General features: G+C 39.6%; 1 long non-coding RNA gene across 3 annotated transcripts in view; it reads right to left on the reverse strand.

Moving 5' to 3' along the window:
* Nucleotides 1-27,363, reverse strand: part of LOC138178842 (uncharacterized) — a 170,230-nt gene that overhangs the window by 62,356 nt on the left and 80,511 nt on the right. For 2 of the 3 annotated variants that reach the window (XR_011172825.1, XR_011172824.1), the window contains exon 4: nucleotides 25,565-25,675. This is a non-coding gene — a long non-coding RNA (uncharacterized LOC138178842). Of the gene's footprint in view, nucleotides 1-17,082; nucleotides 22,993-25,564; nucleotides 25,676-27,363 lie in introns of those variants that run through there. The other variant, XR_011172826.1, reaches the window with a different exon arrangement.

Raw genomic sequence — 27,363 nt, forward strand, 5'->3', positions numbered from 1 at the left:
GTAAAAGCGCACACAAGTTTTTCTAAACAAGTGGATTTTGTTGCAGAAATCTTCGACCGTTTCACCTACTTTCGCGCCGAGCGCGTCCGCCGCCAACCTATTCTACCTATTTCCAAAGCGACGACCATTTTTATCACGTTGGTCGTAATACGACCGAGATATTCGTCATTCTCGCGATGGCCAACAGTGAAAATTCGCTACACATGACACCGTATCGTATGGTTTTATCTTTGCGCGAATGGAAATACAACGAGACAGGCGAGAGCGCACTTTTATATTTCATAGAATTAAGTTATTACGTGTAACGTTAGTCGAGCCTCATTTAGGATGTGCATCAATTATTCGAGCCCTTGTGTGCTGAAACTACTCGTAAGTATATGGTACCGTTTCGGCCAGTGTCTACCGCATATATTTTTTACAAGGCAGAGAGTATCACGGGGAATGCTGAATTTCGTTTTTCATTTAAACCGGCATGCATTGTGCCGTATTAAGAATTGCCAGATACGAGCAATTTTTCATCATTTCTGTTTTTCTCTAAAAGGTTTGTGGCGGCACATGAAATAGGGGACAATTCAAATCATGTTGTTGTTTTGCCTTGGAGTTAGGTTAGGCCAACATCGTTAGGACATACATAATGTAATAATAAATAAACTCCGGGCAAAACAATGTCGCCGCTACGTGTAACCGTCAAACAAAGTCAAATTTAAATTTTCCGGTACTCCCTCGACCAGTATAAATAGATGACCATGTTCCGCAGAAGTCAGTCAGTCGTGCGAATCAATATCTGTTTATCAGTTTCAATCTCAAGCGATTTTAATAGCGATCTATACCAGTCTTAGCGAATCAGTTAGTACCGATAGTGATAGTAGTAGTTAGTTGTGATAGTGCGCTATTCTGCTAGTGTGTTCCGCTGGTGAGGAGGCCGGTAGACTCTGGTGCGAGGGCAGATGTCACACTGCTGGGGTACTGCTGCTTTTTCTTCTAATTTAGATGCGTGGAAGAAAAATCGGACTACGATCGCCGGGATTTGAACCTGGGATTTGAACCTGGGATTTGAACCTGGGATATGAACCTGGGATTTGAACCTGGGTCCCGAAATGTTCGTAACCTAAGGCGCTAATCACTGCGCTGCCGTGGTCCGACCTTAGTTAGTGTCGTCCGGTGATATTTGATGTCGAGTGCCGCCACAATTCTCCATATCTATAAATTATTTAAAAATATATTTGACGGTTTTCAATATCAAGATATCTCGTCATTTGAACCATACGACCAACCACCCTCTACAGGTTTCTAGTTCACGGCTAATAAGTCAAAGATTCCAATGTAGGACACGGAATTTCGGCAATATATGGCAACAAACGTTATCCTGTTTCTTGCGTCGTTCTTTTCTCTGAAAATTAGAATCTTTCGATTAAAAAATTGAGAAGTAATAATAACGATGGAAAAACAGCAAAGTAAAATTATATTAAATACAAATACTCGGTCGTATTAATCTGCAAAGCATACTTCTACGCTGGAATTCTCTTTCTCGAATCGCGAGAATTCGCGACTCATAATTCTACCAACACTTTCTCTCTGACCTCTCAAATCACAAAATTATAGTAAAATTATTCTGGCTCATAGATTAATACAATTTATCCTTCACAGAAATATAATCACCTTAATTTACCCTTTCGGTCCGATATCGTCGAAACTCTTTTAGCACCGCTCTTAACTTTCTAATGCTTTTTACGTGGTCTGTACAGGTACTATCAGCGGTAACGGCGAGTTATGAATACAGAGCTAGGTTTCTAAGTGCATTAAATATGCAGCTCTGATAACAGCGAAAGAGATTAGGGGTGGGTATATAGGCGAGAGGGCAGAGGGCGAGAGGGCAGAGGGCGAGGGTGAAGCATACGGGTACGCGGTGGCGCGTTTTACGAGTCGACACTAACGACTTAAAATGAAGCAAAATACAGTTGCGACTCAGGCGTAAGGGCAACAAGCGTCGCGAACTTCCGGGGATATTGTCTTTTAAAGCCCACGCGCGCTCGCACATTTCTCGTTAAATGGCTACAGCTTACACAGCGGCGTTTTACATGGATGATCGTCGTTAATCGACAGACGATACACCCTTATTAAATTGCCGAGTTAATATCGGCCAGCCGGAAACTTTTGATTAAATTTCAAAGTGAAAGAAATCGCAGTTAACTACGTTAATATCGATTCGTTGAAGAAATTATATTTGAAAATTACAATTGAAATTTACGTTTCTACAAATATTACGTTGTCCGGAAAGTATCTTTCTTTCTCAAACGTGTTTTTTACAACAGTATAGCTTCGTACAAACGTGAAACCAAGTTTGTGAAATGTCGCGGTATTTACCACAACAGAACAAAATGGATCGTACGTAATTCGACAAAATAATATAAAACAAAAAACATTGTGCGTCTATTATTTCCTCATAAAACGAAAGAAACTTTTCGGAGAACATAATATCTACAAATATCTATATAGATACTTATATCTGAATAAATGTATTCTGGCTGATGAAATATTTAGATGGTCAAGAAACCACGAACGACGTACTGTTTAATTTCACTACGCGTAATTGATCGAAATTTGATTGAAACCAACGACTTGATTTCAAACAAAACGTTAACATATTTTTTAAGCGTTTCAATGATTTTCTAATTTTACGTAACTAATAGTGTGCGCATATAGACCGTACAGAATTGCGTGATGTTGCGTAGAATCCCAAGATTCTAATATTGGAACTGTGCATTAACCTTTTCAGGACTATGAACCCACCTATGAGTATCAAACAAAGCGATAGTTACAGTCTAAAGATCTGTACATACGTCCAATATCATGTAGTATCGCATACGTTACTGAATATCTTTCCAAGTTTATTATCTAAAAATACGACTTTGAAATAATTCAACGCACGATTCATACAATACTTGCTAAAATTGTTTTAATTTAAAACGTATTCTGTCACTATTGTGAAAGATATTGTTACGGTTGCTGCATTCTTTCAATTTCAACTACACAAATGAGCTATTATTTTATTTAACAATACCATGGACACTAATTTATAAATTACATACCTATTAATTTAAAAATCATACAACTATTATAATCATTTAATTTGTTTATAAAATCTTATGAAAAACTAGTTCTTTAATAAATAAATACTTGCAGTTCCTAGAAATCAATATCCTTCCATTTCTTTCCTAAGTGAAATCAAGTCGATATTCGCAACAATATTTTATGCCATAAAATGAATATATTTAACGTGTAATGTACAGACTTAGAGTATTATATTTCAAAGAAATTTCTCTTCTCTCTAAGGTAAAGAAACGTTATTCTCCCTTTGGTGTTGCAATCAACAAAGTTTGTAACTACACTGCTCCACAACGCTTTATACAACCCGAGTTCGAAACAATATCCAGTATCAACCCACAATTTCCCCCATTCCCACGGCGAAACGACAAACTGATACCGTCCTGGCGATGACATAGCCAATTACCGACAGCTCGTTGGCCGTGTCGCGTCGATTCGCGTAAAAACAGTCGCTGCTCGCGTCTGTAATTGACGCGAGATCCCTTATTCTCATCACGTACCGCGAAACCGAGACCGATAAAATGCTAATCGACGTCCAATTCAATCTCCGTCAGATCCCATCGAAAAGACAGCAACTATCTATGAAACTCGTGAACCGAGATATTAAGCAATCCGGCGACGTGTTCATCACTTCTGTCAGATCGCTTCACGAAATTTGTTTCATCTCGTCGACGTGTTTTCGGGGTGGTTTTTCTTTCCCCCAAATGGCGCAGAAACTTCGATAATGAGAATGGATCATAAGGGGACAAAGTATTCGATGCGCCATCAATCAAAACGACTACTTCGATAAACGTGTGTCGATGTTTGTCATTTCTGACACGAAATTGCAAATTGACAAGAACGGTCTTAATTAAGGGGACTGGATAGAATATTTCTTGCGAAGAAATATGAATGCACATGGTGTAAAAATATGTAAAATATCTTTAATTATATTTACATAAAACATTTACATTGTCCGCGCTCGTCGGGTTTTCCTTCATTTTCTACGTAAATTTTAGTAACGTTCATGCGCCATGACTGTAGATTGACCGAAAAACCCTCCTATCTTGAAACTCATGAGCGTAGCTAAAAGTACAATAGTAAAATAGTACAGTTAAAAATACAGTTTCCTCTATCATCCTATCGCTCCATTAAAGGTACTATTTTCTGGCACCTTTTCCAAATTCTTCTTTAAAAGGAGTCGACCGATATCAAGCATTAAAGGAGACATTCGTCACCAAAAGTAGCACCAAAGAGCAATTTACATTGGAATCTCGAGATAAGGTTGAGTTAAGGCAAGACGCGAAGTCGGAACACCTAGGGGGAACATCATCTGGAACGTGTATTACGAAAGCATTTCTGAGTCCTCTGGCACAATAATTTATTACCTAATAATATTAATAAATCGGCAGGTTGCAACTCGTAAGTTATAGAATTCCCTTTTCTAATTTTCCAATTTTACGTCACGTAGAATACAGTAAAATTGAATTTCATGTATTGTTACGTTTGTTACCATTATGCAGGGGAATTTAATACTTCTGGTAATTTGTAACTTGCAACGTGTAAAATTTCAAGAGGAGTCCTGATCAAAGAGAAATTATCTCAAACGAGAATTAATGTACAGTCAGCATGGAAAACTCGCGAGTTCAAGAATGATATCAATTCTCAACCGTATCACAGAGACCTTGCCATCCGCAGTTAAACACCGACGGCAACGTTTCATTGATTGCTGTAGAACTCTAGTGGAAATTCAACGAAGATTTCTACCCGTACCCCTAACGCTGATTCTCCGCAACGATATCGACCCAACGAATAACGTTGATATCAGGTTCAGGTTAATTTCCTCAATTCTCCAACGATGAATACTCTGCAATTTTAATATCAACCGATGACGAGAGCGAGTAGTAGATTAAACGCGTACAATTCCGCGAAAGCGGAAACGATAGCGCGTCGTTGCGTCCAATTGATATTTCATTAAACGTTTAAAGTAGACGGAGTGAAAGAGGTGGAAAGATTAGCGCATAAACGAATGATCACAAATTACGAAATCGATCTTCGTTTATTCGGATTTATGGTCGCATTAAATTCTATCCGACGATGCTGCCTCGCGATATAATAACTTTAATTCTTTAACAGCGTAGAAAGACTCGGGCAAACTGTCAAATAAATATTAATATAATAAATAAATATTAAATATATTGTGGTATATATTTCATATCTTGAACACCATGATTGGACAGAGGGTGTTTACGCATTTATGCGAAATTTAAGGATTAGAAAGCGTTAAAAAGCGTAGAATACACACAATACGTAAAGATATACACAGCGGTGACGAAACGTATTTATAAGCGAGCATTTTTAGTAGCTTCGACCTAAATCCATGGACCATGTCTGACGAATAAATTCATTTTTTTTCTTGGGAGAAATTGTACCACTAATAGGTATTCGCTAATGTCGATGTTAATGCTTTGTTTTAGTCTATAGTTATGGGTTGATAAGAAGGCGAAGGTAAAAAGGAAATAGAAAAAGGGCCTTTTTATGTACTAGTAAATGGATGGTTGAACGATGAAGAACTCCCGAGATCCTCTCGATGGGAAATCACAAAGAATATGGCGTCAGCAAGTTGCTCGCTGGTCTAGACAGCCCTTGAACTGGACCGGAGTTCGTGGAATTCGCGTCTTTCTTGGAGAAGTAAAGAAGTTGATGCCGCATCCCGACGAGATAAAACATGTGCGACTTCAGATGTGTCGACGTTGATCGTTTCTTTCTATCGTCTCACAGCCTCCAAATTTTTGAGTAATTTTCCTGTAACCCTATGCATGATAGATTCTCCTAATTTATATATCTCTTTGCGAAGGTGGGAAAAAACATCAATATATATTAGAATCATAAATACTGTACAGAATAATTATATAGAATAACACGTTATAGAATGACAAAAGTGTATTATACAAATCGGCGAATAACAAAAATTGTATGAGTTAGATATACATAAATAATAAAATAAAAAAAAGATGGAAAGAATTAGAGCACCGCTACTATGAATAATTTCTATTGCAATCAATAAGCTTAATAAATCGATATAAAAAAGGAGTATAAAATTAAAAATAAAATGGGAAAATTCTCTATATAAATTCCCTATTTATATTGAACATTGTAATATTGTACATACTCAGACTCGTCCAAACTTTATGAAATAAGAGAATAAGTAGAATCTATGTAAATTGAAGAATAAGAAGTAGGGACGAAAAAAGGTACTAACGGTAAAAGAATCCTTGAAATTCTCTTTCATGATCACGAATATCAAGAAACAAAATTCACTGACATATATAGAATAATACCTTATAGAGTAATAAAAGTGCATTATACAAATCGGCGAATAACAAAAATTGTATGAGTTAGACATACATAAATAATAAAATGAAAAAAAGATGGAAAGAATTAGAGCACCGATATTATGAATAACTTCTATTGCAATCAATAAGCTTAATAAATCGATATAAAAAAAAGAGAATAAAACTAAAAATAAAATGGGAAAATTCTGTATATAAATATAATTCTCGATATAAATTCTCTATTTATATTGAACATTATGGTATTGTACAAACTCAAACTCGTCCAAACTTTATCAAATTAGAGAATAAGTAGAATCTATGTAAACGAAAGAATAAGAAGTAGGGACGAAAAAAGGTACTAACGGTAAAAGAATCCTTGAAATTCTCTTTCATGATCACGAATATCAAGAGACAAGATTCACTGACATAAATAGCGCGAAAAAGCTGCAAATACGATCTTGCATTTACATAATGTTTTATAAGAAGAAATTCAAAAAAAGGTTGAAGAGATCGAGTCCATTATACGTTCTAATATAGACCTTGCCACGAGGATCTTATAAACCCGAAATAAAAAACGAAAGAGGAGAAAAGAAGGTACAAAGCACAATCGCGCCATATCGGGGATGGCGGTAAGCTTAGAGGCACGTCTATTGATTTATTTTACGATGATCATAAACTCGATCGGCTTGTCGCGTTCCCCGCGTTCCAGCGTGTAAGTCATCGCGCAATCGAGTCCGCGAGGACCCAAAGAGAAGGCAGAGGAAAGACGGAGGAAAAAAGAAGGAGAAAAGCGAAGTAGCCGCGAGAAGGAAAGGAGGAGAAAGGAAAAGGAACTCTCTCTCTGGTTCGAAAAGCGCGCTTGCCCTCTCACGACAACCTCGAAAGATATATCGTCGTGCGTATATTTACGAGGAGCCAGAGTTATAAATCACGGGTTCGTCTGCTTACCAGAAAACGCTGGTGGAAAGGGTGAATCGCGCCCATACATATATACACGATCTTCTGTACGTACATCGTACACCCTCATTCATAAGTATTGAAACACTTTTACAAAAGCATGTGAATACGTGAAAAGTAATTGACAAATCATCGAAACATTTTAAGAACGATTATCTCAGTTGAAATAATAATACAACACGATATTATGGTAATCTGATATAATAAAATTAATTATTTTCTTCGTCCATGTCTATCGCGTTTCTTGATCGCTTCACTTTAGTCAATTTTCATATTCACGTTATTTTGTAATAGTAGTTATATATTTATGTGATAGCTGTTATTCGATTTCATGTCTACTATAAATGACTTTGATGATACGAATTCAGACGTTGAACGATCTTCTTGTCGTTTCTTACCTAATTCCTTTTTCCTAGCAATCTTTTCTCTTTATCAAGTCGTAATTACAGACCAATGTATTTATTATAATTAACCGATGAATAAGAGACATATTTTTATATCTAACATGTTCTTTTTATCTTAGATTACGCCGTATTAAAATACTACTGTTCTTTCGTCATCTTCACCTATGTATATCGAATTCACAGCTTGGCAATGTAAAATTCTGATCGATTAATCGTTCTCTTGATAACCTCGATTAATTGTCACGTTTTGTATAAAATCATCAGCTGCTCCTGCTACTTATGAATCAGAGTGTACATTGGTATACACACTTGTACATCCTTTCGAGTGTGTACACATCGTCGATGGCCAATGTCGACGTAATGGTTTTTCGATAATTGTGTAACTGTTTCGCATTGCTGGCCAGTGAAACACACGCCACTGTAAACGCTTTAGCCCCTTTAACGATCGAGCTCTGACGCGATCCCTTGGCCCTCTACTCGGCTTCTAACCCGATATACCTGTGCATGGATTTCCATTCCGTCTCTCTGTGACGCATACGGTAAACGTGGACGGAATGAGAATCACCTTGGCACGCTTACGGTCACTCCCGTTTCTCGCGATTTTCTGTAGCCGATTATTATCGATACGATCGCCTCGCTTTTCAACGTTTGCCACACGACCCGGTAGCGCTCTTTCTCTTTCTATCTCTCTTTCTCTTTGTCGCGCGTTACCTGTTTCAGACGTAATCACGGATCGAAAAGAGCCACCAAGATTAATAACGCGACGCCGGCCACTGCAGAGCAGCACGTTAAAATATACGTAAAGTACTATGATTCGTACAATTTGTCGAAACACAATGACTCGTTGGAAACATTCTCAGGAATTCGTCAACGGTTTCCACAGGGAATTTTAGTTACTCGATGTGTTTGACGATTTAAAAGGAAATTGGAGTAGTAGAGTCGTTTTGTCGGAAGCCAAGTCGGTCAACTGAATTTTTTGGAAATTTCTTAATTTTAGTATTAAAATACACACACGATTAATGCTCGACTCTACGAAAAACAAACGATTAACGATAGAGTTTGGTTTCTAGTACAAGATAGTTCAAATAAGAGATTACGTATTACGTTTGTTGTTTTACAACGTGATTCGTCGAATCAACGATGGTTGTTATTTACTCGTGCAAAAGTCTTAGCCCATTTACGATAATAATCTGGTCGTGTTTCATGGTAACGTAAAAGTTTTCGATAAGTAAGTGTTCTCTCGAATTGATTTTTATTGTAGTAATTGAAGGATGGAATTCTAGTTAGCGAGTCGACACTGGCAACGGGAGTGAAAATGTTTAAGGCTCGTCACAAGCAACTTACCGAGGAATTATCGGGGCGAACGGTCGTAAATCGACGCACGTTTGCAACTCTCGCTCTGCCACAGAGTAAATAAAGCGTTTTGCCGTCCGCTGTATAACTCTTTTCTCCACCGATAAATATTTATGACCGCGACTGGCAAACGAGCTTTATTATGTTCCGCTCAAGTTGAAAAGGATCTCCTTAAAATTGTTGTGACCCTAGTTGCAGACGCGCGCGCGTGTTACAACGCGAGCCACAATGGTTATACGACGTTGTAAATCTTAATTCCTCCGTTGCATTTCTCAGACATACATCATCGACAAGGTTTTCGGCTTATCTTTAGTGCCCCGGTGTAAAATCTCTCTTATAAAGGTGTTTCCGACAGACTACGAAAAACGAACTACAGTCCCATTTTGTCCTCGCTCTTCCATTCTTTTTGCTTCTTTTTATCTATGTACACAAGGACAGGGTGAGAAAGGGACATAGTTCTCAGTGCATTTCCTGCATTTCTTAGACCTTGGTGACTTACAAGTTACGAAACGAATGACTAATAAAAGCCGAGTGTTACAAGGGACAACAGTTTCCGATGACGTACGCTCGACGTTAAGATTATCTTGTGTTACAGTTAGATAAAGCAGCGAGTTAATATTAGCCATTTCTAATCGTTCGTAGATTTATCATAGGTTCTGTTACATCTTAAGTATAAAAGGAATTTCGTGTCTCTTATTTACAGCGATTAAACGATGTTGCTTGTTTCAGCATCGTACGTTGTAATATGTTTTTTTTTTTTATTTAGTTGTTTACATTCACAATTTGTCCGATTTGGACATTTGGTAGAATTTTTTGGCTGCTTGTAATATGCGTATGTATAATAAGGGTAAAATAAGTCATGTTCCGTTTGTAAATGAAATTAGAGGAAAATATTGGAAGAAAAAGGGTATGTAGTATAAAGAAGATATCGTAGTACCTGATAATAGTACATCTCCTCTGACATATTTCTCCAAATATGATCAGAAAAAAAGATACGACTTGTTCATACTGCACGAATCTCCCAAATATCTTATTAAAAAATCAAGTTATTTAAACAGTTCATAATACATTCGGTGCTTTAAATTGTTATTGTAGTATTAAAAGTTTTACAAATATGATTCTCTAGTTAATTTAAATGTTACAATCGATTGCAGCAACCCCTGTTATACCTATAACATCACTTGCACGTAAAATCTCGCCAGTAATACAATAACATATTAATAACATCTTCCCACGACAACATTTTAACATCATCCTCCCACGACAACGTATTAACATCATCCACCCACAATCTCCATATTCGCAAAATTCCAAGTGACGCACCCTTTAAAATATTCACGGAAACAACAAAACGCCAAAGATACGTTCGCCAGCACCTTTCATCAGGAATATCACAATTCATGTTCGACGTCGGATGAGATCGGTGGTCTGGATGTTTTCTGGCGGATCCACACGCCAAACGGCGCGTCCGCCTTGGGTTACGGGCTGCCAATAATTTATAATGAAACGCCATATCTTTTGTTGCCCGGAGAAATTGATTATTGCCTGTTGTTTCCTCGCCAGCGAATCAAATTTCACGCTTGTAAATCATATAGGTTTAATATCGCCATGGCAGCGTTACACCGGCATGCAGCAAATAACCCTTCCCCCTATTTTTTTTAGTCCTCCTATCCTTTGACCAAACTCTGCGTCTCCTCCTCCGTTGTCGTCGCGCATCCATACACCTCCACCCACCGTTCTGGCCCATCCTCGCATACGTTTCAAACTTTCTGGGCGATGCTCGATCCTATTTCTTTTCTTCTTTTTGCATCATCCTCTTCTTCATCCCTTCCTTTCGCGAATTCTGCTCGATTCTAGCGCACCTTGATTATTTTGCAAATTCATATTTCTATAAACACAGGTAAACAAGTGGAATCTGGACAGGGACTCGTCTCGAATATCATCGAACGTTACAATATCGTATTTTTAATATCTTATGAATTTTTGCATTTTGTGTGAATTCCGTGTACTTTAGCATTTTCAAATTTCCCATAAACCTGTGTGTCGTGATTAACGTTCAGACTGATACCTAATAGACATCAACTTTCGAATTTCCACTTATATTCTATCAGAAAAAATTCATATCCCTTCAATTACATGAAAATACCTTATTGATACTTCGATTAAAGTGTCAATATACAACGACGTATAATTAATACTGGAAGATGGCAAAATTTCTGAACAATGCTGGCTCCCGCATTTTTCGCATCATCCACTTTCTTTCTCTCTCTCTCATTCCTTTGTGAATTCTACTCGATTATCACTTTCCGTGACCAAACGACATAAGACACGTGCTTTCTTGCTATCAAGCTTCGACAGTTACACCTTCCTGACCTTGCCAGCTTAATGGTCCCACCGAGAAGTATCATGCTCTCGATAAAAGTCCCCCTCGTGGCGGTTGGCCCTTATGATAAACAGTTTTTGCCGATATTCGCGATTTGCCCAGACCATCCAGTGACCGCTTCTTGCCGCAACGATTAAGTCCTCTAGCCGGTCGACTACCTCAGACGTTTTTATCGGTAGATAATGGAGTTGAGAGCAAATCGACGGACGAACTGGATTATATTACAGTAGCGTGCATGATATTGCGAACTCGTAAATTGAGGCAAATACCAAAGTTTATATGTTGAAGCGAATTGATAGAAACTCGAGAAGTGTACTTTGACTGTGATTCAACACTTGGATGTTGTTGGTGTTTCCGAGGTTCCGTCTAATAATTCCGTTCTACTGTTTTATTACTAGAATCGTGTAGTTTCCTTGCTGTTCCTGGATTTTCTTAGTTTAATTGTAACTTCTTTTCTGTGATGCGTTGAATGTCTTTTTCCGTAGTTGAAACTACTTCCAGGTGTCTCGCTTTTGCTTTTCTTATTGCTGCGGCACCTTTCTTCCCGTTGCCCTTGCTTTTCTCCGATAGTCGGAATCCCGTTTCTTCGTATCCCTTTGCTGCTGAAATTCCCTATTTGAAGTTTTTCTATTGTTTCTCTTATTTCTGCAGTTCTTTCCTAACATCCTCCTGTTGCTTTTCTCCTACTATCGAAGTTCTCTATTTGGTATCTTCGATACTACTCGGAATTTGATCTTTTGAAATTTACTTTCTTTATCTTTCATCGTTAAAATTCCTTTTTCCTCAGAAAATCACAAATACTACGTCTACAATACTAAACGCTTATTACTATTACATAGTCTTAATATATTCTATATTCACGACCTCCAATCAAACACGCAGATTCTAAGTTTCCACGCTGAACCAACATCCCCCTACTAAAATTTTCTTCCGCCATGAAACAACATCGCTTTCGGATCACGTGTTCGTCCACGCAGCAATAACACGTATAATAACTCGTTACAGTCCATAGCGACGTATTTTACTATTTCGACATGCGGCAACGATAAGTTTCAATCCACCAACCTGTTTAATTGTCTTACGAGCAAACCATTCGCCAGCTCAACGATAGTGGTCGCAATTATAAAAAGCAATTACCAGAAAAATAAGCGCCAGCAACAATGAAACCATAGCAACCGAGCCAGCGCGCAATTTATTTCGTTAGGGGCGAATGGGTGTACGTTTTCATCAGTGAAATTGCATTTCCTTCTTATCGTCTCTTAGCAAGGCGTTCACTGGACCGCAAAGTGTCTCGCGAGCTTGATCGTTTTCGATCGCTCATCGGCAACTGGTCTCCATTGTTCTCGACAATGAACGATCGTTCTTATAAATACGAATAAGCCCGTGCACAGGACGTGCAAATGCAGAAATCGACCGATCGATCTATTCGAGGCCTTATCACGACCGTGCTATCGAGACTCTAATTGCGGTTTGCGTAAGATTACCTGTACAACGAACTAACTAATGTCACACGAAATAGCCGCGATCGACACTCGGTATAAATCATAATAAGTATTTTTTCTCGGAGCAACGTACGGTAAATAGGACGAAGTTCCGGCGAAATTTAAATCTCGTTCAGATTAGACAAGATATTTGAATCCGGGCGACTTGAATTCGAACAATCTGATCGCGTTCGTTCGACTACACTTTGATTTGACAGGAATTAAAGTCTCGTTTAGATTAGGCAAGATACTTGAATTCGAGCAACTTGGGCTTGAACAGTCCGATTGGGTTCTATTTACGGAAAGAGAGAGGAAGGTATAGGTTTCATATTGGAAAGCAGAAAAATTTATTGCTACGGACATTAGTTGAATGTAAATTGGTAGCACGTTTCAGAATATGATTTAACATTTACTCAAACGATTTATTCAAATTGTTGGAAAGCGGAGCTCTCTCGTTATTGCAGCAAATACATCAATCGGCAACTAATTCTACAGAAAAACTATTTTATGTTATATTTGAAATTATATATATTAAAAATATTTAATAGAAATATCAGAATTCAATGAGCTATTTCGAACCTTCTTTAAGGATTAAACGATACACGCGAGCAATGTTGTATTTATCATTTATAATAAATGAAAAATGATTAAGAATTCAATTTGACTAATCTGAACGGCTTTAGCGGTGGTTTTATGTTTTATCAGAGAACCGGTTCGCGATCGACTGTCAATCAATCGCGCCGAAACACGTACGATACGAGGCGTCTAAAATCGAGACTTGTTATCGTTGTTCTCGATCGCCATCCAGTTGATTTCTCATTCGTTCGAAAGAGGAAAAAACGCGTGTTAGAAATTTGCTGATGAGCAGATAAATTTTTTCGTTGCCCCCTGAATTCGCTAGAAATTGCCTTCGAAATTTGCTCGAAGTTTGCTTTCAAAATTTTTTCACCGCGAGGTTTACGTTTTTTAAAGCACTCTTTTTATACATCGCAACGTGTTTTATGCGAAACTGCTGATTCATTTTCAAGAATTATTTAAAATTTGCAATTCGAAGATGTTACACAAACGTAGGTAAACTTAACTTGCCAAGATATTGGAGATGTAATTGTATGCAGAATTGAACTGCAATTTCATTTCTCTTTCAGAGTTCAGAAAAACGATGCTTAGAACTCACATCCCGAAATATTTCACCAGAACATTTTGGATAGCCGCGTCCTTTCTCGTCTAACAATTTACCAATTTCCTCTTTATTAATTTAGTAATTTAATTATACAATTTCGTCAATAACATTAGTTCAATTTTCCAAAGAAATTCTAATGTCCGCAAGACTAGAGTTCTCTGATTGCCACAAAAAATTCTCCGAGGAACAGAAAAACCCTGTATACACAGCGATCTAGATCCACGAAACAGTGAACAAGAAAGCAAAGGATCAGTACGTAAAGAATGATCTCTAAATTGACTTCGTGCCAGTAATTCCTCCGGTGAAGCCGTGAACAAGCAAGACTGGAACCAGCCGGCTCGTATAAAGAGCCCAAGCTTGACGCTCAATGAACGGTTGACGATTTTCAACAGCTCCTCTGAGTTCGAGTGTCAGAATCACTTTCTACCAATCACTCGTGGCAGGCAACAGGGGAACCGGCGCTGACTGCGCGTTTGATACGATGAATGCGATCATTGTTACGTTCCCCCTACGGTTCACGGTGTGCCCCTTGATCGTGTTGATTCGTAGAACTGCAATTTCGCAGTTCGCTTCGGCAAACCTGAACCCGACACGGTTAGAATATCGCGTCGAAAGGATAACTCGACTCGTCAAGGAACAGTAGACGCCTTTCTCTCCTAGTCGTTATGCTTTTACTACGAGGTTTCAACCTTGACCTCCGGTCTGCTGCTCTCGCCGCGTTTCGTCATATTTGTCCTGAAATAAAGCCTGAGAGAGAAATTAGGTCAAACAGGGATCGCATATCGCAGCCAGAAGTTATCCGTAATCTCGTATACATATGTGTATGTACGTACGTGTGGATGTTTTAAAGTGGTCCAATCACGGTTATATACGCGGGCCGATTAGCATAGATCCCGTTTCGTCAGCAGTAATCGGAGCTTATTGTTATTCGCCTAGATAGCACGAAGGCCGGCTATATTTACCCGAGGAGCGGCTTGATCACCGATTGTCCGCGAGAGCGTAAGATAACAACGATCCGACGCGCTTTCGTTCTGTACCATGCAAATAGAACAGATTCATTTTTTTTTTTATTCCTTTCCTTTTTATTCCATTTTTATCTTCATTTTTATTTATGGAAATCGGGGTTGGTCGGTAAATAGAGCGACACACTACCTGTCCACCAGACGCATAAATCACCCACGCCCACGACCAAGGAATGTTTTTCACGATCCCGCGTTCAATACGATCATTGTTATTCCCCGATGTAAGTCCTCTCTCTGTTGATTGTGCTTACCCGGTTGATCACGAAACGGAATTCCCAGCCGGCAGGTTCTCTCTCGCTCTGTATAGTATGACTAGAAACCATAGGACGAAAAGGTTGGAGCGTTGATAAGCGCCAGTCATCGTGAAAGTATTAATATTGCGTTGACGTCGATGTCAGTATTAACCCGCGTTGGCTGAAATGCGCGACACATTTCACCTATGACGCGAGACCTGATGACCACCCTCAGACTTAACACCACGTGAACCATCCACGGGATGGATCTACATATATATACATTACACGTTTGACAGTTATTTTCGTCGATATTCTGAGTCACACACACGTTCACGCGTGTGCAGAGTTCTTCGAACAGATACACGCATATTGCATATATACGTACAGATGCATACACGTTACATTGATGCGGTCCTCGTCTGTTTTGTGTGACAAGTTTACATTTTTTAACGAGCAAAAGGATCTTAAACGTTTCGAGGACTCGCACTTTTAAAATCGGAAATCGCGCGTATCAACAGCGATTCTTTAAATACTTTGCAAAAATCAAGAAACTCGTGAACGCTAAAAAAAAAACGCTAAAAAAACGATTGTGTGTAAAATAATTCAAAGAGAGCGAAAGGGTTGACTTGCGTGGGATTTTGATTTGCTAGTCAATAGCAGTTCTTCACACTGAGTTTGCGTATCGTATATTCCATTTATACTTGACATATTTGTTATTATTCGGGTTTCGATCCTGTTTTGTTTCGACGTTTACAACCGTTTGTACTCTTTGAAAGAGCAGGTATACACTCGATGGAGAACATACTATGGATACTCGGTACATCCTCACTGTGAACACTGTCTATGAAATGTATCAATTTTACTCATATCCAATTTCCCCCACTATATCTTTGCCGGCGACTATACGCGAAATATAAAGGGAAAAATCGGTACGGGAATCAAAGCTGGTGCATGTGTTTGTGCTGGGCTCGATTTGTTTCCCCTGGCGCGCTTCACGCGTGATGCAGAAAACCAATATGGCATATTCAGTTTCCGGACCGTTAATAGCGCGGATATGAATTTTTCAGCTGACCGGATTTCTGGTTGCATGTCACGTACTCGTGCCACCAACTAAATCTGTTGGACCCAACATCCAACACCCTCAACACGGCGTTTGGTATATCGTTCTAGGCCCTCGATTCACGTCCCTCTGCTTTCGTTTAGTTTTCACGCGAATGTACGCGTCGATGCATCGATCGTTCGCGTTTAAATCGTCCCAAACGATATTTGCCAAGTTTACGAAGAACAGGTGCGACCGATTTACGAATGGACGACTCTGTGTTCCCCTTCTCTCTCTCTCTCTCTCTCTCTTTATGTATACTTTCTCGTCGCGCCCCTCTCGGTCAATTTGATTTCGTTTCACGGAAGGGGGGAGGGGGCCAAGTTTTCGAAAGGATGGTGTTCGAAGTTAACCCGAAGACAGAGTTGGCAAAGTGAGTTTCCATATAGCCGACGCAATTGCAATTTCTACGACGCAGCTCGAAGAACACGGCGGAACGTATTGTTTGCAAAACGGTCGCTGATAGCTTTTACCGGCGCCATATTTGTTTCGCGTTTCCTATAGAAACACTGTTGAAAACGTATTCGCCTATTTTACCCTCCGGTGTATTGTTTCTTTTTTGCGGAAATCGATTACACGATAAAACGGGTTCCTAATACAGAGTAATAATGAATGGGTTCGGAAAAAGGGGAGAATCAGTACTTTTGTCGATGTTTGCTGGAAATGTTTGCTACGGCAGAGAATACAATGTAACGTGTATTCGTTTGTAATAACGAGCACGGCTTGCAATAATTCTCACTTACACATTATTTTTTATTTCTTATATTTACACATTATTTTATTAATTCCTGCAACCGCCGATTGCCAGTTATCGTATAATTTTGTCTTACAAATTCGAAGTGAGAAAGGAGAGATGTTACTCGTGAAATCGTTTCGTACAGTTGTACGAGAGGAAACAAAATTTAAAGTTGATACTCACGTGGGTGAATATCGTTCAGTTCACAGCAATCTTTCCTAGACAACTTCTACTACGTTAGAAACAATTGCCTAAACTTAAACTCTGCTCTTTTGCTGCTAAGTGTACTTCATAAAGACCTTGATCAACAATAATTCTTTGAAATTACAAAACAAGAACGGCATCTCGAGAAATCCCAACGCTACTTCAACTGGTATGATAATTGAGCACAAATTGCCTTTTACAACCAAGTCGATCCTGGTCGATAATCGGTCGACAAAACGGTGATTTTACAGCGGCGATAAATCGCGAAATCGTAATTGGTAGCGGCATTTACAATACTCCTGGGCTAACAATGCTCACGGAACCGTCGAAAGAGGCTACGTCGGTTCCTATCCTGGACCGCAGGAGCGGTCAGGAAGTTTGTATCGGTGCAAGGACGCGGAAACAAGGACACAGAAGGGGGTTCAGGTTGGTCGCCGACTATCCTGCGTCCAACAATGGTCCAAAGCTTGGCAGGCTGTAACAATGCGTCCGCCCTCACCGGAGCCACTTTGGTTAATTAATTGCCGGCCTCTTTGTTGACGAACGTGTGTGCGACCTGACACCGATCCCCATATGCCCCGCTTACTGGCTGAATTAATTAACAACAATTCGCCAGGGCTGGCGCGCGCGCGAAAAGTGGTTAATTTCGAGCGAAACCGCGAAAGGCGGATCCAAGCCTCCGTGTAATTTCCACGGCAGATTCCGTACGAAATGAGAAAAGTAATTACATTCGTTTGTGCTTTCGTATCCCCTTTCCTCCGCGATCGCTATTAATTCGTGATACCGCGGCTGAACGTAACCGCGTAACCCAACTATTATCCTACCGGGGGTAATTGGAGTCAAGAGCGGCAGTTTTGCCAGTAATCTTCTAAGCTGGATGGTTAATCGTGATAATAGTTGGATAATTAGGTTGATAATAAACGCAGACTACAAGGGAAGAATGCAATAAGTCAAGTTTCCTATCTTTTACAGGAGAGTAGGTTTCAGACTCGGTACGTTCGCCAAGTCTTTCTATTTGCTTTCAGAACTAGATATGTGTCGTTTAATTCTCTTGAAAATTTGGATAATATTCGATATAAAAATTCAAACTCATATTTCGCTGGCAACTTACAGATTTTATTGAACCCTGAATTTCAACGCCCCAAGGCGTTTAATGTGTCACTAAGCAATAGTAAAACGTTTGTAGCATATTTTCGGTTTAACAGAGCCGAAAGTCAACTTCGTTCTCGTTGTTTTACTTTTCTCAAGGTATGGACTCTACCTGATGAGAACAGTGGCAAAGGTATACTACGTCAATACTCGTCGTTTCGGTCCGGGTCAATAATGAACGAGTTGAAGCGAAACGTCGATTAAAACTAATTTACCCGTCGAACGACATCGAACCGGGACAATCAAACGCCCCATGTAAATTCGCCCACGGATGGGAAACCGGCGACGGCCAGCTTCGCCGTAAAAAGGAGACCAACCCTCTCGAACACGGGGAAAAGTAAGCAAAGATGAAATCGAACGGCGGAGAAACGAGAAAGGTATTTTCACCCACGAGTTCGATTTCTTTCCCTCAACCCCTATCTGGCATCGGAATGAGATCTCGCTAATGTAACTGGCAGCCAACGAGTGGCTACAGTCAGATAGGTCGGCCATGGAATAAGGGCGGGGGTTGAGAAGGCGGGGGTTGAGAAGGCGGCGGTAAAAAACGAAGCGAGGAAAAAAGGAATGTAATTACAACGGCGGAATGATAATGAAGTTTACATTTTAATAACCCACCGTGTCGCCAGATGGTCTCGAATGCAATATTAATACTTTCCCCTCGCCGCGTTTACAGCCACTGCGCTATGAAGACTGAAAGATTCTCTGCATTTCCTTCATTTCGTATAGCGTGCAAATACGCATGAAAGAAGGGTGGAAAAAGGATGAAGGAAGCAACTAAGTGAAGGGGGAGATACAGTGCAGACAGACAGTGCAGAAATTGTGACAAAAATAACGTCGATAGATTTTGTGGTAATAAATTGAAGCGTCTGTAGCGATAAGGTAGCTCCAATTTGGAAATTGAATTTATTACAGGAAAGTGGAGGATGTAGGTTTCATATTGAAAAGTGCAAAACTTTATTACTACGAATAACACTTGACTGTAAATTTATAACGTGTTTCGGAAAGTGAAACTTCGATTGATTTCAAGTTGCTTTCCGTTAGTTTCTTCTTTACTCAAATTATTGGGGCTGTCCTTTTATCGTATCGGCCTTCTCGATTTTTCATTATAAGTAGAAAGTTTGTGGAAAAGAAAAGAAACAAAGTCTGGTTTCCGAGGAACAAACTGAACTCACCTTACGCCGGCCCCGAGTGGAAAGAAGGGAGAATGCACAAGGGAAGTGTTATTGCATTTCGCAAAGAATGCAGTCCACGGCGTCATAATATATTTGCTGGACCCGGGGCTACCCGTCGACGCGTCAACGCGCCCCACCTCGGACGCCACGAATCTAATTTATAAGTTATGAATCTGTCCGTGGTCGACGATCGTCCGGTAGCATTTTTATTCTCTTTCTGTTTTACCTTTCTCCTTCAGCTCCCCACGACTGACCCACCACCGACATTCAATTTGCAATTGTATCTCCAGCGTGTAAAACACTGACACTGGTAACGAGACAGATTTACCGACACTCGCGTAACCATTTTGCCCATTTAACGACCTATGCAACGGTCTGCCATTGTGTACAGTACTCTCCTTTTAACTTAAACTTTCGCAAAATATGTCGGCCCATTAATGACGAAGGAAATGCTAAGAACAAGCTAACTAGTTTTCATGAAAAATGATCCTTCCGGTAGAGACGGTACCCTACGAGGTCTATCGAGGTCTGTTAAGGTTACGTGGAGGAATCGGTATTTCGAGATAGATCCGTAGATAAGAGTTAATTAAGCGCTATTAAAGAGCGCATCGCTCATAAAGTCCACGAGGATTTTTCCGGACCCTTAAACGAATACCTTCACAGCCTATCTCATCGCGTCCAATTTCAAAATCGTTTTCCCGAACATTACGTCGGTGAACGTCGGTTACGTAGAACGAGGTTCGTTCGTGATGGCATTCAACGATACCTACAGCAAGACATCACCGAAACGTAGCAGCGGCCATTAATGAGGATGGCAGACTGTCTTTGAAACGAGCATCCAATCGCCGCGAGATCTACGAAGCTGCATTTCTATCGGAGATTCGAATCTAAAGAAGAAGGGAAAAAAGGGGAGGAGGAAGAGGAAAAAAAAGATCCGAAAGAAGAAAGAGATACGGCACGCGATGAAGATCCGCTACGTAACTACGTCCACGTAGGTGTTCCAGCGAGATTTTCCCGTAATTATCGAATCTCGTCGTCGGGGGTAAAAAAGAGAAGAAAAAAGGAAAAGAGACGGAGAAGGAGAACAAGAAGCGCTAGTTGCGAAAGTAAATGGCTGACGGCAAGAAGTAAGTGGCCGGAATGATTAGAGAGCAGCAGTAGAAGATACCGTTCATTAAGTCATTTTGCACAGTCGAACCTCCGCCCACTCTCGGAGGAGAGGGCTCTGCCTCGACGAGGCAGGCGTGGAAAGCAAACTGGCTGCCAACTCCCTTTGGTAAAAAGTAACATTAGCTTCACCGAGCCTAACGCACCGGCCAGAAGGTATCTTCTCCCTTTTCTACCATTTCCATCATTCGTCTCTCCCTCGAGTCGCGTCCGCCTCCATCGTTTTAGCACCAGTTTTCACACACAACTGCACAGTGTGACATTTCAGTACTCTAGCAAGACGAAGTTATTAAGAAATTTCTTGTTAGTTTTATGGAATCTTCTACCATCTTATCGAATATTGTTAAAATATTTAATACATGTAGCAAGGTAGCATTATTTAAATCACCCGACATCTCAAACTTGTTGTACGTTATGAGATATTATTAGTCTTTAGTACACAATAATAACGAAAGAGCGAGAAAATATAATACAAATTTTACTTTGGCAATCACTCCTTGCTCTGTTGCACCACCTGTTCATTTTACCAAGCCGTGTATAATAAATGTTTATACATATGGGTGGCCATCAGAGATGAATTTTGTTTTACTTCACCATGAGCCGAGTCCAACGAGTAGGTTCGTTTCGCTTCTTCTTTCTTCATGTTCCGTCTCTTACCATCTACCTCCGTTCGCTCGTTCTCTTTCATCGTGTGTCTCCACGCGAACGCTGGGTTACGTTTGACCCCTCAGTCCCCACTCTGGTTTCCGCGTGAACTCGCACGAATGTATTTAGGGCTCTCTCTCTCTCTCTCTCTCTCTCTCTCTCTGTTCCAGTACACCCACCTCGAGTTGGCTTGATGCTAATTAAGCTCCTCTCGAAAAGTTTACTCGAACTCCACACGGAGCTTAAGCGTTTACTGCAATTTTGTAATCTGAAGTGGTTCGCTTCTCGGGCTGGACTCCGTGTACACCCCTCCGTTAAATTATTATCGTTAATTCAGTTTACCACGGGGCAACTTCGCGACTGGTAATAACGCGCGGGAATAACGTCAGAGGGATTTAAGACGAAGACACTTACGGCCAATTGCCCTCCGACGCGTTAACGAGCGCATTGTGTTCATCGTGCGACCATTTGCGGCCAGTGAATCATTGCATCTAATACGACTAAAGTTAAGTAAAATCGTCGGGAATTCCGGTAAATGGTAAACCGGCCGAATACCGATCCGGAAGATTATGGGAACATTAGAAAAATCTTCTGGAGACTTTAGAGGTCTTAAAAATTCCTTTAGTCGTAATATATTTGAGAGATACAGTGAATATAACCTGCGATGGAATATCAATTATTCCATAAGGATCGTAAAAATATACAAGTAATGTTCAATTTATAATTATTAAACGGAATATAAATACAAGCTTCGAGACAGACTGATAAGTAAGATACATTGTATTCGTTGTACGAATAAGATGTGTAAAATAAATTATGAAATTAGATAAATTAACCAAGTATCTCCATTGATGGATGCGTGTGAAATATCTACAACGTGAATCATATATAAAAATAATATTTGTATGTTCGAGATATAGAAATTTCGCATGTAATAAACATGCAGATTTATTGTATCGTATAACAGTAAGCTTTAAAACGTGTCTGCGTATTTATTCAAATTTGTATCTGTCAGATCAATCATGACTTCCATAGGATCGATCTAAACTCGAAACACTTGCATTATTTGACATAGAACTCCGTTAACCTATCAACTAATTAAATTACATACTAACCTATTAAATTAAATTCTAATGAAATCTTGTCTGTTAGTAGATTAACTAAAGCTGCCATAATAGTTGAATTCATTTATCTCAACGCAAGTAATTCCTATTATTTAATCCTCGTAGGCCGGGTGCTCTAACTTTTCTACTTTTTTTTTTTTTAATTTGAGGAACCTCAACGAAGGTTTATACATATATACACACGTGAGTATGTAAGTGTACAGGAGCTTGAGTTACACTGTAGACTTTATCGCAAATACGTATTCATCTCCAAATAGATTCCTGTAAATGAACTGCCCATAATACATTCTTTGACCACCCCGTAGGCTTCCAACTTAACTACTTATACAATCAGTCTCCATGTAACTTCCTCGAAAAGGTTCGCCCAATGACTGTCAAGCGTATACGTCCACACTACCAACCCAACACCCATATCGCATATACCTATATACACCATCATCAACACGTTAAAGGAGCGAAACATCGACCTATCCGTTCGGCAATTCCCCATGACCTGATGGCCATTATCATATTCCTCGCGTATCATATCAAATTTATGGCTAATAAAGGCCGATCGAATAACAGGCTCGCGGGCCCTGAAAGGTTCGCCGAGCATGGAGGTAGGACCCGGGACTCGGATCTTTCCTTTTCTCCCTGTACGATTCCACGGCGTTGGCCAGCATCCGAGCAGTTGGCTGGCTTTATAGTCATGCCAGTTGGCAGTAGTGGCAATTGATATGCACGCCATTGATATATGGGTGCATATTTCACAAGGTTGGCAGAGCCGCGAGCTCTCTGGTTTGTTATCTCGCGCATTTTCTCCCTCGTTTCTATCCCCTACCGATATATAGCCTTCTCTTTTTCTCGCATCGTACAACGCTGTTTCTTACTTTTCTCAACCTTCACCCTTTTGCTTGACCAAGCCAGATCGTGGCTACCAATACGCGCAATGAATTATGCCCGTCCTTTGTTAAGCTCCTTGACGTGTATTTGATTGGAAGCCCGTGTGTGCCCTTTCTCGAGAACAGACCGGGCTTACATGGAACATACGAGGAAACCTCTGACCCCTAACCAGCGACCCCTACGAAATTTACCTTATCACACACAGGCCAACCAAAGTGTTCGAACACTTGTAGACACCTTTTATGGATGTATTATGTGCGCTATAGACACGAAACGTTTCGAAAGTTAGGACTGAAATGAGATTCGGCTGTCGTGTATCGGTATACTCATGTAACACATATATCGCGACTATATTGCCAGAGATGAATAAAATTTCGAGAAACAGAATTCTCGAATTACGTGTGTAGGAATTTTTGACGAATGAACATTTCTACATGTACACATTTGATAGTCGTCGAATCATTATGAAACCATATCCCCGATGATTCAGACACTGTGTCGTAAATAAATAAAATTTCGAGGAACAGTTTTCGGATTACCACGCGTATACGCACAAATTTCTGACGAATTTATGAAACATCTGAAGGCCAAAATGCATACACTCACGAAAATCTACGTATGTCTGATACTTGTTTAACTATAATAAATTTATATTTATGATAATTTGAAAACTATATATATATATATGCCATATTTTCCGATTATAACGTTACAATTTTAAAACTATTTCTCGTGACTCGATAGTCATACCTCGTGTATTTGTCTTCTAAATACCAAAGAATATAAATCGTGGAGCAAGGTAAGAAACTGGTTGAAGCAAGACGCGTGCTAGCACCATGTTTCCGCATTGTTCCATGTGTATCGAGGACAAGACCAGGGTGAAATAAAACGCGTCGATCCAAGATCGGCAACTTATAGAAAGCGGATTACCCAGGTCGAGTTCTCTATTGAATAAATTCATGAGTACTTGGCACAATCGACTATAAATTATCGAGCGATTTTTGTCAATATTCATAACGCGGCTTGTCGCGTGACGCGAGCGCATACTCGATGTATATCGAGGTTGAGGTTGCTCTATTGTCGTTGACTGAAAGCTAAACACGATGCTCCGTCAAAATCGAATTTAGTAATAGATAAAATATTGAACGACAGATAGAAAGTATGCTGTGTTACGGTTCTTCTAAATCGTTTTTTTTTCTTTCTTTTTTCATAGCTCAAGAGAGCTGTGATCGAACAGTGTATCTTTGGGATGGATAGTCAGCGTTTAAGCGAATAATATCTCAGATTTTGTGAGATAAGCGTATAGAATATTAATATTAAGCATTGTTCCGTTTAAATATTATTTATGAATTATTTATGACGTTTGATTCATCACAGCATATATAAACTATATCATTGACAGTGCGAATGAAATTTGATTCCTGAAACTTCTTCTTTTATTCGTCACGTTGAATGATTTAACAGAAAACATGGTTCTTTTTTAAATTTTCCATATTTCTACAGTATTCCTGTATTGTTACCGATAGCGTAATATGACTTCGGATATTTTGAATTATTTTTAAAGTAAATTTTTAAAGAAATTTAAATCTACATAGATAAACGAATCAAGCAAAATTTTCCTGCTAAAGTTCTTGCAAGAGAATATTAATTTTTATCGTGCGAAGTTTCAAATATTTGTTCATTTCGATGAACGATTATAACACACGAACGATATAACATAGTAGACACATCTGTAAATATCTCAAAATTTGTACATGCTTTTCAAAAGTCCAAGACAAATAAAAATATTAAACTTGAACATAAACAAGTAACAGTAAGAATTAACAAAGCAAACAACAGAGACGCACACTCGCGTCTATCACACATCGACATCGATCCACCAGGAATATTTCATTTGAGCAAAATCTAACAGTAAACAGCAAATATTGAATGTTTGCTTCTAACTACATACCTTCTTCGGCTGATATTTCAAACTTCCCCTTTTCCAATCAAAATCAATACTGACCGTCCTTCTAACGTCATACTTCAAGGACAGAAGAGAACTTCAACGAACTTCAACGAACTAAAAAGAAAAGAAAAGAAAGATAAATAAAAAGACCTCTTCTTCTATAAATTCTTGTTGGAGAAAATTAATTTGAAGAAACAGAGAGAGAAAGAGAACGATGGCGTGAAGTCGCCGAAAAAAATGGTCGCGTAATAAATTCACAGGAAACGTAGAATGCCCTTTTGTTTTACGGCGCACGTACGAGGCTGGTTCGTGAGTACGGAAAAATGTCACCAACTTTATCAAGAGTCACGCATTCCCAGAAGGCTTATCATCGTCAGCCGACCTAATTATAATTGCCGTTCTGTGTTCGTCGGGGCCATAATGATAATACGTTTCCGTATTTTACATTATACATCGCCGATGTATACCTAGAAGACGCGAACACGAGACCGCGTACTGTATCAAAAAGAAAAAAGAAAAAGACGAGAGAGAGAGAGAGAGAAAGAAAGAAAAGAAATAGAAAAAGAGAAAAAAACAGGAGGAGGAAGTTTGAAAAGCCAAAGGATTCGTAATGCGTAGCGGTGTAACGCGAGATACATAATTTACACGAGAAACGTGTAGCGTTAATCCTCATTGAAAAGAAAAAAAAAGAAGGGAGCGAAAGAAAGTATGAAAGGGTGGAAAGGGGAAAAAATGAAGGGGAAAATAGAGGGAAGGAATTCGAGTGTATATCGTTTCAACGGGAGCTCTACTATCTAACGTCGCACGCGATATACTGCTTTATTTCAAGCCGGTCGTTTAACCTTTGGACAGCTTTTTAATTTCGCGCTGGCTAAAAGCTCAGCTCGTCAATCTATCGTGCTTGCGATAATGTTATATAATAATGGGAAAAAATAAGGAGAAAAGATTGGAACAGGTTGAAAGTTTAATTCGATTCACGAACTTTCCTCGAATTAACCGGTAGCTGCTACGGATATACCGGTAACTCTGGATTTCTAGAATACTTTAGATGTTACAAATAATAATAGCAGTAAAATGTCACGAATCTTCAATTAGCCTCAGCTTTACATTTCAACTACATACAAGTGTATACGAAAATAATGGCATTTTTTAAAGCGAATTTTTGTCGTTGACAAAAAACAAACATTACATTTCTATACGTCCAATAATTACAATCTACGGTTGAGATTTTAATTTTTCACTGAGTTTCTCGGAATGTCACAGACGAAAAAGAAACACGGACTAAAGCCATTTCTGCTATGAGCCCTTCAATTACGTTCGAAACTAGCCAGCTGTCATATCGTTAACGATCCTTGCAGTCGTCCAATGGTCAGGATAATTCTATAATAATAGCAGTGAAGTGAGAGAAAAAGAATTCGTCGTTTGAAATGGTCGCCACGGTAGCTGAACGTGATTCACGGAAGCATTGCTCAGAGCGGAAGAGTTTAAACCGTGTCGGTGGTGGAGGAATGATAGCGGTCGTATAGAAGTCATTTATCGAATGAAGCCTGTGTTCTCTTAAAGTAGGAAGGAAGAAAGTCGACGAGGCGGGCGCGGTTTGATGTGGTGTTTAACCGCGGCTAAAAGTACACCCATTAAATCAATGGCGTGCCCTGTGGCCTCTTTCCGCCAAGGAAACTTCAAAAGACGTTTTTGCCAGGGAATACATGCCAGCCAGGAGAGCAGAGATACCGTACACATCGGTTACGTTTTATGAACCGGTAGGAAGATAGGATTTCCGTGCCGCTGATTCAGTTTCTACG

This window comes from Bombus flavifrons, chromosome 4 (assembly GCF_040668555.2).
Source record: "Bombus flavifrons isolate JBK064 chromosome 4, iyBomFlav1_principal, whole genome shotgun sequence".
Classification (NCBI taxonomy): domain Eukaryota; kingdom Metazoa; phylum Arthropoda; class Insecta; order Hymenoptera; family Apidae; genus Bombus; species Bombus flavifrons.